The 11,694-nt window shown below is 37.5% G+C and overlaps 1 long non-coding RNA gene across 1 annotated transcript; it reads right to left on the reverse strand.

The window, feature by feature from the left end:
* Window positions 1-1,713: 1,713 nt before the first annotated feature.
* Window positions 1,714-7,577, reverse strand: LOC139354805 (uncharacterized). Its single transcript, XR_011605654.1, has 2 exons — window positions 7,431-7,577; window positions 1,714-7,367 (listed from the first exon to the last, which is right to left on the reverse strand). It is a non-coding gene; the product is annotated as an uncharacterized lncRNA (long non-coding RNA).
* Between the last annotated feature and the right edge of the window lie 4,117 nt (window positions 7,578-11,694).

Raw genomic sequence — 11,694 nt, forward strand, 5'->3', positions numbered from 1 at the left:
GTGATCCTGATCAAGAATATATATACTTTATGGGGTCGGAAACGCTTCCTTCTGCCTGTTACATACTTTCCGACGAATCTAGTATACCCTTTTACTCTACGAGTAACGGGTATAAAAACAGATGCGAAATATATCACGCTAGAGCGATTTCCCAAATCGTTGGGAAAATAGAATTGAGCAATCAAGTTGTTTTATGAAATGTCTAACTTTAAGAACGAACTTTTTAATTAATATTGTTTTACCTGCTTATTAAATGGTGAGAAATCCACTTGTAGGAAAATAAGAGAAAAAAACAAGGAAGAACGCTATAGTCGAGTACCTCGACTATCAGATACCCGTTACTCAGCTATATGGAGATATGCAAGCAGCAAAGAGAGATTAAAATGCGCCACCTACCGGCGGAATACAGATTTAAGCGTTATGGGCGTTAGAGTGGGCGTGGCAAATTTTTTTTTGGATCAATCGATAGGTATCGACGAGACCAATACATTTCAGTTAAAATTTTTTATCTAGCATGAAAATTGTGGGCGTCACAGGTTTTCGCGGTTTGTGGGCGTTAAAGTGGGCGTGGCAAACTTTTTTTTGGGTCAATCGATAGGTATTGATGAGAACAATACATTTCAGTTAAAATTTTTATTCTAGCATCAAAACTGTAGGAGCCACAGTTTTGTTCGGTTTGTGGGCGTTAGAGTGGGCGTGGCACTGTGCTGAAACAAACTTGCGCTGCGTAAGAAGCTCAGGAATCTGCACGCCAAATCTCAATAGCCTAGCTCCCATAGTTTCCGAGATCTCAGCGTTCATCCGGACAGACGGACAGACGGACAGACGGACAGACGGACATGGCTAGATCGACTCGGCTAGTGATCCTGATCAAGAATATATATACTTTGTGGGGTCGGAAACGCTTCCTTCTGCCTGTTACATACTTTCCGACGAATCTAGTATACCCTTTTACTCTACGAGTAACGGGTATAATAAAAAAAAAACATCATACAAGATGGTGCTGTTCTTATAAATGATAACAATATTGTTAACAACTCCCATTTAAACAGTTCTTTTATGATAACATTTAATGGTAAAACCGAAATTAATAATATTTCACTAAAATTAATATTACTAAAATATCACTTAACTTTATATTGTTAATTTTAATCTTTATATATTTAATTTTTGTACTTATTATAAAATACAAAAGAGCTATATTACTTGTAACCAAAAAACAACGGCCAGAGCCAGAAAAATCTATTAAGAAAGAAAATTTTTTAACAGAATTAAGATAAATTAAATGAATTTCATATTGAATCGGGACGATCCATTTTAGAAGGGGAAGAGTTATTCAACCCATGAAATCAGGCCGCTTATGGCTTTTATAAACAATACTTTTGTTGGGGTAATTACCTGGTAAGGGTTATACCGATTAAGGATTATGGGGCTCGAAAGACCGACTTCTAGCCCACACAAGCCACTGTCGTTGTAGTCGTCGAAAGATTCGTTTGAAGAAAACACCTGCTATATGCTGATCACTTATTTTTGGATCTTTTGCAATATATTTGAGCTTTTGCGCTCGTCAACTCGTGTACTTCAAGAATTTTTTTATGCAAGTCGTCTCTTTTTGCCGACTAGAGTGACCGTCTTTCATTCGGTGATACATACGAGATTTCGATAACAGTTTAGTATTTTTCTTACATAACACAATGACATAACATCAACATATCAAATTCAAATTAATATAATGCATCAACATCCTCCTCCCAAGTATTGGAGTCGTGGAAAATTAAGTATAGACGACGGCAATACTTAGAGTTTACAATGTATCTGTTCTTACATCTAGTTTAATTATTTTTACAGCAGGTCTCTTATAAATATGGTCTTTAATTTTTACATCAACAATTCTCACACGCCCATCATTTGATGGATACGTTTTGACAATTATGCCTTTTGGCCAAACATTTCTAGGAAGGTCGGATTCCATTATCAAAACTACATCACCTTCTTTTAAAACATTACTGTCTTTTGTCCATTTACGACTACATAGTAAAAATTGTCTATATTCTTTTTTCCATTTCAACCAAAAAATGTCTGCAAGTCTTTGTGACGATTTCCACATATTTAACAGTCTCAAATCATTATCATTGGTGTTAGTGTAAAAGGATTCGCGATAATTAGAACCAATTAACAAGTCATTTGGCGTTAATGGTTCCGACATGGAGTCTGAAGGAACAATCAAAAGTGGTCTACTGTTAATCATAAACTCGATCTCACAAAACAAAGTTTTCAAAGTGTACTCTCTAGGATATCTCTCTTTTAGTAGAACTCCTAAATATTTCTTGACTGACTGTATGAGCCTCTCCCAAGCTCCTCCCATGTGAGGGGACAATGGCGGGTTAAAGTACCAAGTGCAACCTTTCGTGGTTAAAAACTGAGTAAACTTGTCATTTGGCCACTGTTCTATGATTTCTTTTATGTCCTTGTCAGCGCGTCTGAAATTGGTTCCGTTGTCTGAATATAATTCTGTCGGAAATCCTCGCCTACAACCAAATTGTCTAAATACATGCATAAACGCATTGCAGGATAGGTCTTCAGCAATCTCAAGATGAACTGCTCGTGTTGTCATGCATGTGAAAATAACACCGTAACGCTTTACATGGCTTCTATTTTGTGTAACTTCTATAGGCCCAAAATAATCAATACCTACTTTCAAAAAGGCTCTTTCGGTTGGCTTTATACGGCAACTTGGAAGCTGACCCATTAGAGGTGGTTGCGGCCTGGCTTTTTTGTTTTTACATTGCTGACAATTTCGAATGATGTTCTTTACTGTACTTCTACATTTTGTAATCCAAAACCTTTGGCGGATGTTGGCAATTACAGTTTCGGTTCCCATATGACAATTTTCGACGTGATAGTACTGAACGAGTAATTTAGTGATTGGATGATCTCTGCTTAAGATAATCGGATTTTTAGAGTCGATACTCATCTCCTCTTCACTTAAATTATTTAGTCTGCCTCTGAGTCTTAACAGATTATCGATAGAGAAAAATAGGGGTAGACTATGCAGACTGCTTGAAGTTGATACAGGTTCATTACATTTAAGTTTTCCAATTTCCTGATAATAACTGTCTTGTTGTATGCTAAGAAAGATTAATTTTTCCGCTTTGAAAAGTTCTGTGGCTGTTAGCTCATTATTGATAGATATTCTCAAATTTGGTCTTAGCTTTGTCAAGTATCTCAAAACCCAGGCTGTTGTTCTTAAGAATCTCATCCAATTGGAGAACCTTGAGACGTCCGGTAATATAAATGACTGCTTTTGAATGGTAGTGAGATTTACGAACTCTTTATCGCTAGCATCAGAACTGTCTGGTCTTAGAGGGATTTTACCTAATGGCCACTGATCTTGATTTTTTCTAAGGAATGGCGGTCCTGTCAGCCATAACTCATTTGATGAGAAGTCAAAGGATGAGATCTTTGTTGCTTTATCAGCGGGGTTCAGTTTTGAGGGTACATGTCGCCATTCACTTGAATTTGTCAATTCTTGTATCTCTCCCAAACGCTGAGCCACAAAAGTCTTGAACCTTTTGCTGCTCGTTTTCAGCCAGTATAAGACTATCTCGGAATCTGTCCACATGAAAGTTGAGTCTATTCTGAGATTGAGCGTTTCTTTAATAGCTTTGCTTAGCCTAGCTCCTAGTAAGGTTCCTTGAAGCTCTAGTCTAGGAATTGACATTGGTTTAAGTGGCGCTACTCGCGACTTAGCTGAAATCAGGGTGGTTTCTATTTGGCTGTTACACTGGAAGCGTAGGTACGCGCAAGATGCGTATGCGTATTTTGATGCGTCGCAAAATATATGTAACTGAACATTACAATGACTTATGCTAAGTGTAGTCAACTGCCTTGGAATGTAAAAATCGTTTATTTTATTTAAGCTGTTACACAATGCCTTCCATATTTGAAATTGATCGTCTGTAATGTAGTCGTCCCAATGGATTCCGCTATCCCAAATGGCTTGTAGAAGGATTTTATTTGATATCAAAAGGTTTGAAAGAAACCCTAAGGGATCAAAAATGGACATAGTTATTTTTAATATTTCTCGCTTAGTTGGTCGTCTGAGATTGTTAAGAAGTTCAAAATGGGACTTAGAAAACTTTAAATTGTATGTGAATATGTCTTTTTTGTGATCCCAAATTAAACCTAGAACTCTCTCTTCGGTTAAATTCTTTTCTGTGACTTGTTTCGATGGAGTGTTGTCTGTTATCTGATTTAAAACTTCTGGAGAATTAGATATCCAATTTCGCATGTCGAATCCACCTGCCTTGTGTACATATGTTACGTCCTTAATTAATTTTACGGCTGTACTAATGTCTGGAGCTCCACCCAAATAGTCATCCATGTAATGTTTTGTTATTATGTCCTTACAGGCTTGGTCATAGTCATTTTGAAAATCTAAGGCGTTTCTGTTTCTGACCTGTTGGGCGATACTTGGGCTACATTTAGCGCCAAAAAATAGAACTTGTATTTCGTACACGTCCGGTTCGGATTGTCGGTTGTCGCCTCGCCATAGGATTCTTTGTGCGCAACGGTCTGACTCCTGTACTTTTATTTGGAGAAACATCTCTTTGATATCTCCGACAAATGCAATTTTGTGTTCTCGAAAATTCATTAGAACTGTTGACAATTGGCTATATAGATCTGGACCTGGCAAAAGGAAATCATTAAGACAATAACCATGGCTTTTGGAGGCTGCGTCGAAAACTATTCTAAGTTTGTCTGGCTTGTTGCTATTTAGAACTCCAAAGTGTGGCAAATAGTAGGTCAAGGGAGTGATATTAGTTTTCTCAGCAGAAGTCAATTTCCTCATATACCCATTTTGTATGTAGGAGTCAAAGGTTTGTTTATATTTTTTCCCGTACTCCGGGTTTTTGTCCATTTTTCTTTCGCATAACAACAATCTAGAGTATGCATTTTTGTAACTTTCAGGTAGTTTAATGTCGTCACTTTTCCAAAATAGACCACATTGAAATCTGTCATCGATTCGTTTGAGGGTTTTGTCAACAATTTCCAAACATCTTCTGTCGTCAAGTGATGTCGGAAAGTCATGAGGTGTTAATAACTCATTCTCAATGGACCAATAGGATTTAACCAGATTGTGTAGAATGTCCAGGTCATCGTTAGGGTTGTCGTAACCTACGCAATTAAATACATGGCATGAATAATTTCTATCTGGAATTTCTCTAATCATTCCCACTGTTCCATGTACAACCCAACCCAGCGCCGTTTTGCTAGCGACAGGTCCTTGAAATGATTGATATTTCAATTTCCTAGATACTATGATTGACCAATTGTCTTGACCAATCAAAATCTTTGGATGCGCGTTTTGGTAGGAACAAAAGGAAAAGTCTTTCAAAAACTCGTAGGTCTCAGACATGTCGCTTATTGACAGGGTTTGAAGGGGTAGATTTAAGCATGATACGGTCTTAACTTTTCGAAGAGTAAATACTTTGGAAGTCTGTTCCTTACCTCGGATACCCACACTAACTACCTTTGAGTTCGCTTGTTCATATACCTCGTTATTTGTCCACTGCATCTTTAAAGGACTAGTCGGTCCTTCTAGTTGTAGGTCAGTCGCTAGTTGTTCATCGATCAATGAAATTGTCGAGGCTTCGTCAAGTAAAGCGTATGTCTCGATTGCTTTTTGTGGACCTATTAGTGTGACTGGAATGACCTTTAGTAATACTTTGTTACAACCGAAATTAATGTTGCAGTTCATGTCGGGAATTGTCTTGTTTTGGTCATTATTACTAGGCATATCAAGGGAAGCGCTTGCTGTGTTGTCTTTGTCTTTATGCAACAAAAAATTGTGGTTAAACTTACAATTTTCTGCCCTACAAGTCTTTTTGCGTTTGCAGTCTTTCATAATGTGATTTCTACCCAGACAAGATATGCATAACTTATTGTGAGATGTGAATTCCCAACGCTTGTCGACACTCAAGGATTTAAATTTTGGACAATCTGTTATGTGATGATCAGTAGACTTACAATAGTTACAATAGTATTTGGATTTTTCAAATGTCTTGACTGGACTTGAGACTGTTAGTGTTGTTTCTTTTGATTTATTCTGACCGAATCCGAGCAATGTCGCTGCTTTTATGGTTTGACCTAACCATTCGTGAAATAGTATAATCTTCGGATCGTCAGACTTTATTTTTTGAAAATGTTTTATGAATGAGATTCTTTGAGAAACCTGAATTTTTTCTAGAATTTCCTCAAACAGCAAATTGTTACGAATCTGATCAATATCATTGAAGGACAGTAAAGTTTGAATGAGATTTGTAATCATATCATAAAAAGTGATGAGTCTGTCATATTTATCCTCTTTGATTACAGGAAAAGCTCGAATTTTATCTATCATCATTTTCACGACATGACTACAGTCTCCGAATCGATTTCTTAATATGTCAATTATCTCATTTACATTTTGTGGCACTAATAGAAGTGACTGTACACATTCTTTGGCTCGACCTGTCAGTGCTTTTCGCAAGCGATTGATGTTTTCGTAGTCGGTGAATTTACACACTTGAGAACTGTTCTCATACTCGGCAATAAAAATTGGCCATTCTAAAGGGTCACCACTGAATAAGGGAAGTTCCTGTTTAATTGTTTGCCTAGCCATAAAACTAACAATGGCATTTGCATTGATGTCATCAGGCTGATCTGTTTGCTTTCGTTGAGAAGACTTAACCCACTCACGTGTCCTGGTGCCGTTGTTGTACTCATCGCCGATGTTGTCATCTTGGTCGTCTTGGCTTCTGTTGTCTTCTTCAATTTCTGTCATTTGCATCTGCATCTCCAGTTCCAACTGTTTCTCCTCGAACTCTAGCTGCATCCGTTTAGCTTTCAGCTCTTGTTGCTTCTGTAGATGCTCCATTTGAAGTTGAAGTTTTTGGGCTTTAACGGATCGTTGAGATTGGTGGCTCCGGTTAGACTGTGCTTCTTCGTCCCACCTTTCTGGAACTTTCTGCGTTGATGCTGCCCCTCGCATAACCGTTGCCATTGAAATCTCCAGTAGATTCGCCGCAGAGGTGCCTGGTCGCGGCGTGTCCTCTATTTCCCTGGGCGTGTTGTCGTCATTCTTCTGCTTCTTGAGACGTGTCTTAGGCATCTTTTTGAGGTTGTGTTTGTCCAGTTCCAAATTTTACAGGTACACACACACTAGTCGTCGTCAATGTATGTGTGAAGACTGTTCTGTGCATGTCCGAGATCACGCTCGGTAATACATACACTTGCAAATTTTGGCTGATGAAATTGCGCTCTAGTTTCGCGTAATCCATGTGCCGTTCAGGAGGCTAAGAAGGACCATTTGTTGGGGTAATTACCTGGTAAGGGTTATACCGATTAAGGATTATGGGGCTCGAAAGACCATTTGTTGGGGTAATTACCTGGTAAGGGTTATACCGATTAAGGATTATGGGGCTCGAAAGACCGACTTCTAGCCCACACAAGCCACTGTCGTTGTAGTCGTCGAAAGATTCGTTTGAAGAAAACACCTGCTATATGCTGATCACTTATTTTTGGATCTTTTGCAATATATTTGAGCTTTTGCGCTCGTCAACTCGTGTACTTCAAGAATTTTTTTATGCAAGTCGTCTCTTTTTGCCGACTAGAGTGACCGTCTTTCATTCGGTGATACATACGAGATTTCGATAACAGTTTAGTATTTTTCTTACATAACACAATGACATAACATCAACATATCAAATTCAAATTAATATAATGCATCAACAACTTTCAAACTCTGAATTTGCCTTTGGCTTCGAGGTCCGATCTTGGTTCCCAGCTAAATTAAACAATTTAAAATTAAAGTAAACATCAGCTTCCGTTCGAAGTCCAATCAATTGCCCCTTTTCAAACTCTGCATTTGACTTTGTCTTTGCTTTTGGCTTTTAAGTCCGATCTTGGTTCCCAGCTAAGTCAAACAAATCAAAATTAAAGTAAACATCAGCTTCCGTTCGAAGCCCAATAAATTGCGCCTTTTCAAACGCTGCATTTGCCTTTGTATTTGCCTTTGGCTTTGAGGTCCGATTTTGGTTCCCAGATAAGTTAAACAAATCAAAATTAAAGTAAGCATCAGCTTCCCTTCGAAGCCCACTCAATTGCGCCTTTTGCGTTGCAAGTCAGCATAATTGAATATCACAATGATATGCGAAAGTTTCATCCTATTCTTTTAACCTACACAAAAATTAAAGTTCTAAAAGTTCATAATGAAAAGCTCCTGACCGAGGTTCATTGGATCAGATTAAGAAATTAAGAGGGCTGTCCTATTTTGTCCGAGACAACGAGCGGTTCACAAGTATTAAAAGAGTCTTGTATTAATTGTGTAGGGCTTAACACCCGAGTTTTAAAATAAAAAATAAATTTTTTTTTATCATCTTCAAACAACGAATTTAATTGCCGCCAACGTGGGGCCGCGTTAAAAAAAAGTTCCAAAAATTGTTTAATGAAAAATAAGTTAAAAATAAACGGGCTCGCGCGGCCAGCAACACAACATTTTAAATGGAAAAATTAAAAAATTCACCAAACGGCACAACAAAGTGACAGTGATCGTTTATAACAATTAAATAAAAATTAATAAATGAAATAATTAATTCAAAGGTGAATTTAAAATAAAGGTGGCCCAAAATCTTAAGCCAAAAATATACAAGAAGAAAAAATAAGTAACACGACGCACAAAATAAATAAAATAAATTAAAAATAACGAAAAAATTTTTTTTAAAACAACAAACGCATTTAACTAAAACATTTAAACAAACAAGAACTAACAACAACAACAAAAACACAACACGCTGAAAAAAGAAAAACTGAAGAAGGAAGGAAGAGCATTCTACCGCCATTAATCTTCACTGAATTCAAAAAGGAAGATCAAACCACTACTTCGTAGAAGGAAGACCCCATCGGGGTTATAGTTAAAGATCAGGGAATTTGAGAAAATAATATAAGACTAAAACATTGATAAAAAGTAAGATAGATTCTCGATTTAATAAATAATATCAAGAAACAATCTGGAAGGCTTGATAAATAGCTTTGGTGAATTAAAGTTATCAATGGCAACCGGAGGTTCAGCACCAAATTTTTTTGCCGGTAGTATAGCCACAGCCGGCGGCTTAACAGTGGAATTAATAAAATGCGATACAACACTTGAAGTGGTAAAATCTTTACCAAAATTCACCGGGGAACCAACACAATATGTAGGTTGGAGGGAAGCCGCAGAAACTGTATTGAGTCTTTATAAAATTCAAAGTGAACAATATTTCATCGCCTTAACAATTTTACGAAATAAAATTATGGGAGCTGCCCATGATGCTCCTACCAATCATGGCACCGTTTTAAGCTTTCGAGCAATCTTATCTAGATTGGACTTTATATATAGCGATAAACGCCCAATACATATTCTCGAGTCAGAACTAAGTATCCTCAGGCAGGGACGAATGACAGTTACAGAATACTATAATGAAGTCAATAAAAAATTCACTTTACTAATAAACAAAACCATAATGACATACGGAAAGGACAGCGTAATTACCAAGGAAACAAACAAAACAATAAGGAGCAATGCTCTACAAATGGATAAATGGATCTAGCTCAGAAACTCTTTTCTTATTAAATCCACCAGATTTGGACAATGCTTTTGCAAAGGTCCAAGAATTAGAATCAAACAATTTCCGTGCTCAACTTCCAAACAGGCTTAATGCATTTAAAAATGAAAATAAATACCAGGGAAACAACTTACGATTTGATCAAATACGACAGAAAAATAATACTAATAAAATGGAAAATAATTGGAGTAATAACCAGAATTATAATTGGCCACAGAAGGGAAATTTTTGGCAAAACAAAAACAAAGTCACAATCAAAAGCAACAAGCCGTCGAGCCAATGGATGTTGATCCATCGATTCAACTCCGGAATAAACCTAATTACAATCGGCAGCCGAATAATAATTGGCAGGCAAATAATAATCGAGGAAGATATAATAATAATTATTATGAAAATAATAATAGTTCAAATTACTACCGCACACACCAATTAGAGAGCAAACTCAAGCTAAGAAAAGGAAACCAGATGGACCAGTAAATCAGCCAGCTAATAAAGTAACCAGATTAAATAATATCAATGAAGATCATTCTTAGACCAGACCCCGACAGGGGAATGTCTTATTTGATTGGGATAGACAGAAAAACCAAGAAGCGGTTAAAGATTTTAATAGATACAGCCACTGCTTGTTATATACAAAAGGGAATTTTCTAAAATAAAAACAAGGAAGAACGCTATAGTCGAGTAGCTCGACTATCAGATACCCGTTACTCAGCTAAAGGGACAAAAGGGAAATGTGTTTTTTTTTGTGTTTTTCTAGCATCAAAACTGTAGGAGCCGCAGTTTCGGGCGGTTTGTGGGGGTTAGAGTGGGCTTGGCTAACTGCTGAAACAAACTTGCGCTGCGTAAGAAGCTCAGTGCATGTCAAATCTCAATAGCCTAGCTCTTATAGTTTCCGAGATCTCAGCGTTCATCCGGACGGACAGACTAACGGGCAGACGGACAGACGGACATGGCTAGATCGACTCGGCTTGCGACCCCGATCAAGAATATATATACTTTATGGGGTCGGAAACTATTCCTTCTGCCTGTTACATACTTTCCGACGAATCTAGTATACCCTTTTACTCTACGAGTAACGGGTATAATCACGCTACTATAGATGTTTTAATAAAGTGTTTTAGCTACCATTGCGCAACCTCGCACAAATATCCTAAAAGGTGAAAATGAGAAAGTGGTGAAATGAGAAAGTAGTTGAGAAAAATTAAGATAAATTTAAACGAAGCTCAGAAAGAGGCCTTCGACCGGCTAAAAAAGATTTTAGCATAGGAGGAAGGAACACTCATGTACCCCGACTTTAGTAAACCATTCGACCGTATTATCTGTCACAGGGCAAAAGACCAATTACCATTATTTCACGCGCGATTGTGTGACGAGGAACATCTGGGGGCAAATGTTAAAGAACTCTTAGCCATTGTATGGGTATTAAAGAGTTTAGGAAATTCTTTATATGGGGTACAAAATCGAACAATCTATACAGATCATAAGCCCCTTGCTGCTGCCGTATCTCCAAAAAACACAAACGACAAAATAATTCGTTGAAAAGCGTTCGTTGATGAGCACAATGCCACGGTTGTATATACCCCTAGCCAGCAGAATCAAGTGGCGAAGGCTCTTTCCCACCAAAAACGTAAACCCACTAGAAGACAGTGGTGATTCCGACATCGCTACTACTCACAGCGGGGAATTTCATACATTTTTCGAAACCGATGAAACGGACAGATCAGAACAACTCGAAATAGCTACTGCCAAACAATAGGGCACATCGCGCAGCTTATGAAAATGTGAGGCAAATACTGCTAGTTTCTTTTTTCGTAACAAGTAACAAGTCGTAACAAATTGCAGGGTGTGCTCAAAGGGAAAATACAATCGGCATCCGGAAAAACAGACCATTGCAAAAACACCCATCCCAACATACGTAAAGAAAATTTTACACGTTGATATGACGAAAAATATTTTTTAACTTCTCTTTTTTTAACTAACTCTTTCTCTTTTTATATTCCTTCTCGACTGACCCACCTCACCATATTCCTCATAACAACACAAACAATGG

Source organism: Drosophila suzukii, unplaced genomic scaffold (genome assembly GCF_043229965.1).
Source record: "Drosophila suzukii unplaced genomic scaffold, CBGP_Dsuzu_IsoJpt1.0 scf_23, whole genome shotgun sequence".
Lineage (NCBI taxonomy): Eukaryota > Metazoa > Arthropoda > Insecta > Diptera > Drosophilidae > Drosophila > Drosophila suzukii.